Genomic DNA, 7,602 nt, shown 5'->3' with positions numbered 1-7,602 from the left:
GAGAAAAACCAAAAAAAAAAAAAAAAAAAAATCAATTCTGGTGTTTGGACCAGCACCTTAATTGACATCACCCACTTGTTACTGTGTTTCTGGAAGATGGTTCCGAAGAGAGACATACCTCTAATTACTCAGAGAGCATCATTAGGAAGAAACAGTTCCCTTGCATGAAATACAGGCCCAGAGACTTGCCGACGGCTACACTCATTTCCCGGTTCTCAGGGGCATTACTTCACGTCAACCTCCGGCAGCCCCGCGGAGGTGTCGTCACAGTGGCAGGGTGGACCTCAGTCAGAGGTTTGTCGGGTCCGCAGGCCGGCGCCGTGGCAGGGCCCCTGGCTTTGTGCACTGCTCCGCGCCTCTGTCCTGGTCGCTGCCTTCAGCCGCACCGGCTCCCTACCCGTCCTGTCCGCTCACGACAACAGCCTTTGCGCTTCGCTCCGGGAAACCCACGGGACTCACCGCCTCGCAGCCCTGGATTTTGACCCGGTCTTCACCTTCTCCGGACGGCCTTTTTTTTTTTTTTCTTGGTACCGGGAATCGAACTCATGACCTCAGGCTTGCCAGGCAAGCGCTTATGCTGCTAAGCTATATCCCTAGCCCTTGTCTTTTTTTTTAAAGATAGGGTCTCGCTATACAGTTCAGGCTTGCCTCGAGCTCACTTTGTAGCCCAGGCTGGCCTCCAACTTGCAAGGATCCTCCTGTCTCAGCCTTCCAAGTGTTGGGATTACAGGCATGCGCCCCCAGGCCTGGCTCTGAACCCAGGGCCTTGACACTGAGCTGCATCTCCAAATCTTTACTTTTTATGTTGAGATAAAGACTCACTAAATCACTAAATTACCCCGGCTGGATTAGAACTTGGTGATCCTTCTGCCTCGCCTCAGTCTCCCAGAATGCAAGGGTTAGAAGCACACACCCGGCTCTGGATCAAAGCTTTAAATATGAAAAATAAAACCATGGGTTGGGAAATGTAGCTCAGTGATAGCACAGTGCTTGTCTAACAGGGCATGAGGCCCTGGGTTCAGTAACCAGCACCACAAAAAGCAAATCATGATGGGCACAGCGGTGCATGCATGTAATCCCAGGGGGGCGGCTGGGGATTTAGCTCAGCCGCACAGCACCTGCCTGGCAAGCGAAAGGTTGTGAGTTCGATTCCTGGTACCGGAAGAAAAAAAAAAAAAAAAAAAAAAATCATGGGGAAGGAGGATCGAAAACTCAGGCCCAGCCTGGGCAATTTAGCAATTTAGTAAAAACCTGTCTCAAATTTTAAAATTTAACAATAACAACAAAAAAAATTAACAAAGAAAAAGGCTGGGATGTAGGCTGAAGGCTCTAGGTTCAATTCCTAGTATCAACCAACCAACCAAAACAAACAAGATTGATCCAAATGGAACTTACTCTGACATAAAAAAGCTCAGTTGGAATTAAACTTTACTTCCCCCCCGTAACTATCCAATGATCCCAAAGCCATTGTTAAATAATCTATATTTTCCCCAATGTAAAGATGTTACTTCTGTAATATATAGTTTGGGGATTGAGCTCAGTGCCTATTGAGATTCATCCCCAGCCCTCTCTTTGTTTTTGTTTTGTTTTGTTTTGTTGTTTTTAGGCAAGGTCTTACTAAATTACCCACACTGGGCCTAAATTTCCACTCCTGCCTCAGCCTCCCAGAGTGCTGGGATTACAGGTGTGTGTCACTGTGCCTAGGCTTTTATTTTCTATATTTTTCCATTCCATTTTCTTTCTTCTTCTTCTTTTTTTTTTTTTTTTTTTTTTTTTTTTTTTTTTTTTTTTTTTTTTTTTTTTTTTTTTGAGACATGGTCTTGCTATGTAGTTCACACTGGCCTTGAACTCACTATGAAGCCCAGGCTGCCCTCAAAGTCACTGTCGACGCTCCTGCCTCAGCCTCCCAGAGTACTGGGATTATAGGTGTGCACCACTACACCCAGCCCCTATTTTCTATGTATTATCCATGTCGGTAGAGGCATTAGTGCAATAGTTTTAATTTCTGAATTTGTCAGTTTGGTGTCCTATCTAGGAAGAAAGATCTCCCCTCAATATTCTTCCAGTTCTGTATTTCCCTGACTGTTCTTTACTTTTTTTTTTTTTTTTGCCTTTTTGAGATAGGGTCTTGATACATAGTTCAGGCTGGCCTTGAGCTCACTTTGTAGCCCAGGTTGGTCTCGAACTTGCAATGATCTTTCTGCCTCAGCCTCCCAAGTGCTGGAATTACAGGCATGTGCCACCACGCCCGACTCCCTGACTGTTCGTGCTTATTTGCTTTTCACATGAACTTTAGAACCAGCTTGTCCAATTCCTAGAAAAATAATTTTCTTAGAATTTTTATTGGAGTTATGTTAACCATTTTTAGAATCATATAGTAAAAATTGTTATCTTTATGTTATTGGGTTTTTCTTTTCAAGAACATGGTAGGCGGGGCTGGGGATTTAGCTCAGGGGCACAGCACCTGCCTGGCAAGTACAAGGTCATGAGTTCGATTCCCAGTACCTGAAAAAAAAAAAAGAACATGGTAGGCTTACCTGTAAAGTCGTGGATCCCCTCAATAATATTTTAAGGTTTTATTCAAAGGGGTCACGTACATTTCTTTTTATTTTTATTTTTTTCTTTTTGAGACAGGGTCTCACGCTGCAGTTCAGGATGACCTTGAAGTCACTTTGTAGCCCAGGCTGACTTCGAATTTACAGTGATCCTCCTGCCTCAGCCTCCTAAGTGCTGGGATTACAGGTGTACTCCTCTACATTCCTTGCTCAGTTTATTTCCAGGAATTTTATCCTTTTTTTTGGTGCAATTATAAATGATACCAGAATATTTAGGACATCAGAACATCTGGGTCAATAATCTCTGATTTCAGGCCCAGCATGGTGGTGCACGCCTGTAATCCCAGCACTTGGGGAGCTGAGGCAGGAGGACTGTTGCAAGATCAAGACCAGCCTGGGCTACAAAGTGAGCTCGGCCGGCCTGAACTGCACAGTAAGACCCTGTCTCAAAAAGACAAAAAAAAAAAAAATTCTCTGATTTTAACTATATTATATCTCTGGAGTAATGTGATATCAATGCCAAAGTACTCCAGAATGTCTCATCCAAGATGTCTAATCCTAAAAAGAATTATGAAATTTGCAAAGAAGCAGCCAAACATGGTGGCACAGGCCTGTAATCCCAGCACTCGGGAAGCTGAGGCAGGAGGATCACTATAAATTCAAGGCCAGCCTGGGCTACAAAGCAAGACCATCTCAAAAAACAAAAAAAATGAAAAATAAAAAATAAAAAATAAATCCTCATAAAAGGATACATTAAGGATCTGTCTTTAATACCTGTATGTAGGGAAACAGAAGGAAACCCTGTATGTCGGGAAACCACTATACCTAGCTCAGTGGTAGAGAGTTATCTGATCCTGTCTCAGAATTAAAAAAAAAAAAAAAAGGCAGAGCATACAAAAAAAAAATCATGAAAGCAGCACAGGAGAATATATGAAGCATTTGGCACAGAACAGAAACTCTAAAAAATGTAATACATATGACAATGTGAACACAAAAAATGTGCTGCATAAAATTTAACTGTAAGAAGAGCCAATAACTAGCACTCAGGAAAAAGGAGTGTAATGCATTTCCATGGAGGTTAACTTCTCTATATGTTCAAACTTTCACAAATCTATCATCCAAAGCCCAAACCCTAAAAAAATAAAAAAACAAAACCCAAACCCTAGGCATATAGAGTGGTGCACACCTGTGACCCCAAGTACCCGGGAGACTGAGGCAGGTGGCTCAGAAGTCCAAGGTTGGCCCAGAATAAAATACACAAATGGTTGGGGATGTAGCCCAATGGTAGACTGCCATGGCTTCCATCCCTGGTACCACAAAAAACAAAAACAAGCAAACAAAACCATCAACAGAAACCTCGTACAGCCAGGTGTGGTGGCGCACGCCTATAATCTCAGCACCCAGGAAGCTGAGGCAGGAGGATCCTCGAGAGTCTGAGACCAGTCTGGGCTACAAAGTGAGCTCAAGGCCAGCCTGAACTGCATAGCAAGACTCTGTCTCAAAAAGACAAAAAACAAAACAAAACAAAACAAAAAAAACCTTGTACATATTTCTATAGAGTGAGGAAACGAGGCCTTATATGCTGCTGGTGGTAGAAAAATTGGTATGGCCTATACAGTTTGGCATTAGCAACCACAATTACAAACACAAGTATCTACGGACACATCAGTCTTCCTTCGGGGAATTTAATGTCCAAACACTAGCACGTGTTGAGCAATTACAGAAATTCAAGTTACTTATCGCAGCATTACTTGTAAGAGCAAATAAATTGTGGCATAGCATGCAGCAGAATACTACTGAATGGTTATAAAAGAATAAAGAGCCCCGGTCTTCGGACCAGCTTGCTCCCTGCCTTGTAGGCCCCCGGAAAGAAGGCCCCTAGCACAGGGGGAGCCATGAGGCAGCAAGCGCTGTTGCGCGCCAGCCTTCAGGCCTGCCGCCACCGCTCAATTGAGAACTACCATGACACAGAGAAACAATGACACAATTGGCCCACCAGGCACCGGCTGCAGATCCCCACCCATGCACGTGTGTGAATCATTCAAACATGGAGAAACCCCTGGGAATACATGCCATACAGCAGGCCACTCTTGCTCCTGCCAGTGAGAACCAGAAAGGTCCAGAGTCAGTGGAGGAGCAGCTGCTGAACAAGGACTCGGAGTACATGAGAATGCAGACTAAGCCCAAGGAGTCAGAGGTCCTGTGAACTGGGATCATGAGAGCCGCTTGGAAGCTGTAAACCAGGAGAACCTTGCACAATACCTGCAGAGACTCCCTGGAAGCCATTCTTCCCCTGACAGTACAGGCTGTGGTGGAGCTCCAGAGAAGTCTGCAGCAGGATTCCTGCTGCCTGTGCTGACAGTTGGGGAGAGGACACTAACTGGTTGTGGGGTCCCAATGCGATGGGAGGCTGGAGAGAAAATGCTACAAAAAATGGCTTTCACCCCAGACGACTCACTTGATTTTTGACAACCCTTAGGCTGTAACTACTTGTTAGATCCTTCTTGCGTATCTCTGTCTTCCTGAGAAACCACTTTGAAGATATCACCATGTATTACAGCAGCCATTGATATTTTCCTACTAATCTATCCATAACTCTGTAATGTTTGTATTGTTCCTATCCTATTTCGTAAATGGATGCATGTCTATTATTATGTGTTTCCTACAACAACCATTGAGAATAGTTAATGATTATTCAATAGGTCACTCATGTATAGCTCTATTTATTTTCTTTAGAAGCCACTTTGAAGATACCAAAGTATAGTACAACAACTATTGATAATCTCCTACCTCTTTTGTCTATAACTCACTATTATTTGTCTATTTGTTTTCCTGAGAAACTATCTTGTAGATAACAATATGTTAAACAATAACCATTGATAATTTCCTACCACTTTGTCTGTAATTTGGTAAGCCCCCCCATTATTATATTAGCCTTTTTTTACTCTTTAAAATAAAAATAAAATAATAATAAAAAAAAAGAATAAAGAGGCAGGCGTGGTGGTACGTGCCTGCAATCCCAGCACTCGGAAGGCTGAGGCAGGAGGATGAGACCAGCCTGGGCTAAAAAGTGAGCTCAAAGCCAGCCTGAACTGCATAGTGAGACACTGCCTCAAAAAGACAAAAAACAAAAACAAAAACATAGAATAAAGACATCGTCTATATACAATCTGAAATGTAAAGTTTCTACAAAGTATACTGTTAAATAAAAAAATATGAAAGAGTATATGTAATATTCTGCCTTTTCCCCCTTATGTTTGGTACTGAGGATTGAACCCAGGGTCTTCACACTGAGGTACATCCTCAGCCTTTTTTATTTTTTATTTTGAGCCGGGTGTGGTAGCACATGTCTGGAATCCCAGCACTCAGGAGGCTGAGGCAGGATTGCCAGGAGTTTGAGGCCAACCACAGTGAGTTAAAGACCAGACCGAACTACATAGCAAGACCCTGTCTGAAAAAAAAAAAAATTGAAAAAAGCATAGCCAGGGGTGGTGGCACATACCTGTAATTCCAGTACTTGGGAGGCTGAGGTAGGAGGATCATTGTGAATTCGAGACCAGCCTGGGCTACAAAGTCAGCCCAAGGATAACCTGAACTGCACAGCAAGACCCAGTCTCAAAAAGACACACACACAAAAAAGAAAGAAAAAAGAAAAAGGGGCTGGAAATGTATCTCAATAAGAAGACCCTGGGTTCATTCCCCAGTACCTTAAAAAAAAATTGCTTATAAGCATAAGGATAAAGAAATTGTGGAAGTTTACATAAGAAATAAAGTTCAGTTCTTGGGATGGGTTCAAAATTGGTCACTCAGGGCTGGGGATTTAGCTCAGTGGCACAGCGCCTGCCTGGCAAGAGTGAAGTTGTGAGTTTGATTCCCGGTACTGGAGGGAAAAAAAAAATTGGTCACTGGAGACATGATTGAGAAATTTAATTAATTTTGAATCACATGACTAACTTCTAATTAGAAAATTGAATATAAAAAATTAAAAACTGTGGTGGTGCACGCCTATAATCCCAGCATTTGGGAGGCTGAGGCAGGAGGATCACTACAAGTTCAAGACCAGCCTGAGCTACAAAGTCAGCTCAACGTGAACTGCATAGCGAGACCCTGTCTCAAAAAGACACACACACAAAAAAAGAAAAAATTAGGAGCGGGCCTATCTCAGTAGTAGAGTGCTTGCCTACCATGTATGAGGTTAAAAAATAAAAAGTAAAAGAGTAGAGTGCTGGGATACAGCTCAGTAGTAGAGTACACTTAGCCCTGGTTCAGTTCTCAGCACTAAACCCCACCAAATAAAAATTAAAATACACAAAAATTAGAATTAATTGAAAAATTCAAGGAGCAGATTTTATGTATGTCTGTCTCCACACACACGCAGCATTTCTACAACCACATGCAAGAGAGTGGTAACACTGAGCTGCCTCTGCAGCGGGGAAACGGAGGACTGAGGACCGGGGGCAGTGTGCACGTTTCCTTCCATGCCTTTTTATGTCATTTGCAATTAGCATAAGTACTAATGTGGAATTATTTATTTAAAACTCTAAAGAACATTTCCGCAGCCTTGGTGGTATGGCAGGCCTCTCTGCTTGGCGGGGGCAGGTGGGAGAGATGCACGGGAATTGACTGCCCTGAGAGTGTGAGACTTTGAGATCCTACAGTGCTTTGATTTCTTTATCCACAAAGTGTTTCGGGGTGTTTTGTTTTTGTTTTTGAGACAAGGTCTCACTATGCAGTTCAGGCTGGCCTTGAGCTCACTTTGTAGCCCAGGCTGGCCTCGAACTCCAATGATCCTCCTGCCTCAGCCCGCACCCCCCAAGTGCTGGGGTTATAGGCATACGCCTCCAAGCCTAGCAGGAATTACGTCTTGATTAGAGAGAAAACTTCTGGATTCATTTTATTATTAGTCTACAACAAAACCCATGACCTCTGCATGAAGTTCACACATGCTGGGTAATAGCTGAATTCCAGATGGTCTTTCAGGAAACTTAATTTGCAATATGCTGATGGTCTCTTCCAGTTTATGAAGACTAATCCTAGAGATGTTTTT

The 7,602-nt window shown here is 43.1% G+C and overlaps 1 long non-coding RNA gene across 2 annotated transcripts in view; it reads right to left on the bottom strand.

Annotated features, from left to right (window-relative positions):
- Nucleotides 1-206, bottom strand: part of LOC106148598 — a 24,636-nt gene extending 24,430 nt beyond the window's left edge. For both annotated transcript variants that reach the window (XR_001234203.1, XR_001234202.1), the window contains exon 1: nt 119-206. This is a non-coding gene — a long non-coding RNA (uncharacterized LOC106148598). The remainder of the gene's footprint in view (nt 1-118) is intronic.
- Between the last annotated feature and the right edge of the window lie 7,396 nt (nt 207-7,602).

Source organism: Chinchilla lanigera, unplaced genomic scaffold, assembly GCF_000276665.1.
Source record: "Chinchilla lanigera isolate Chin_1 unplaced genomic scaffold, ChiLan1.0 scaffold00023, whole genome shotgun sequence".
In the NCBI taxonomy this organism is placed as follows: Eukaryota; Metazoa; Chordata; class Mammalia; order Rodentia; family Chinchillidae; genus Chinchilla; species Chinchilla lanigera.
The sequence above is the reverse complement of the archived record's forward strand: the minus strand, read 5'-3'. Positions and strand labels throughout refer to the sequence as shown.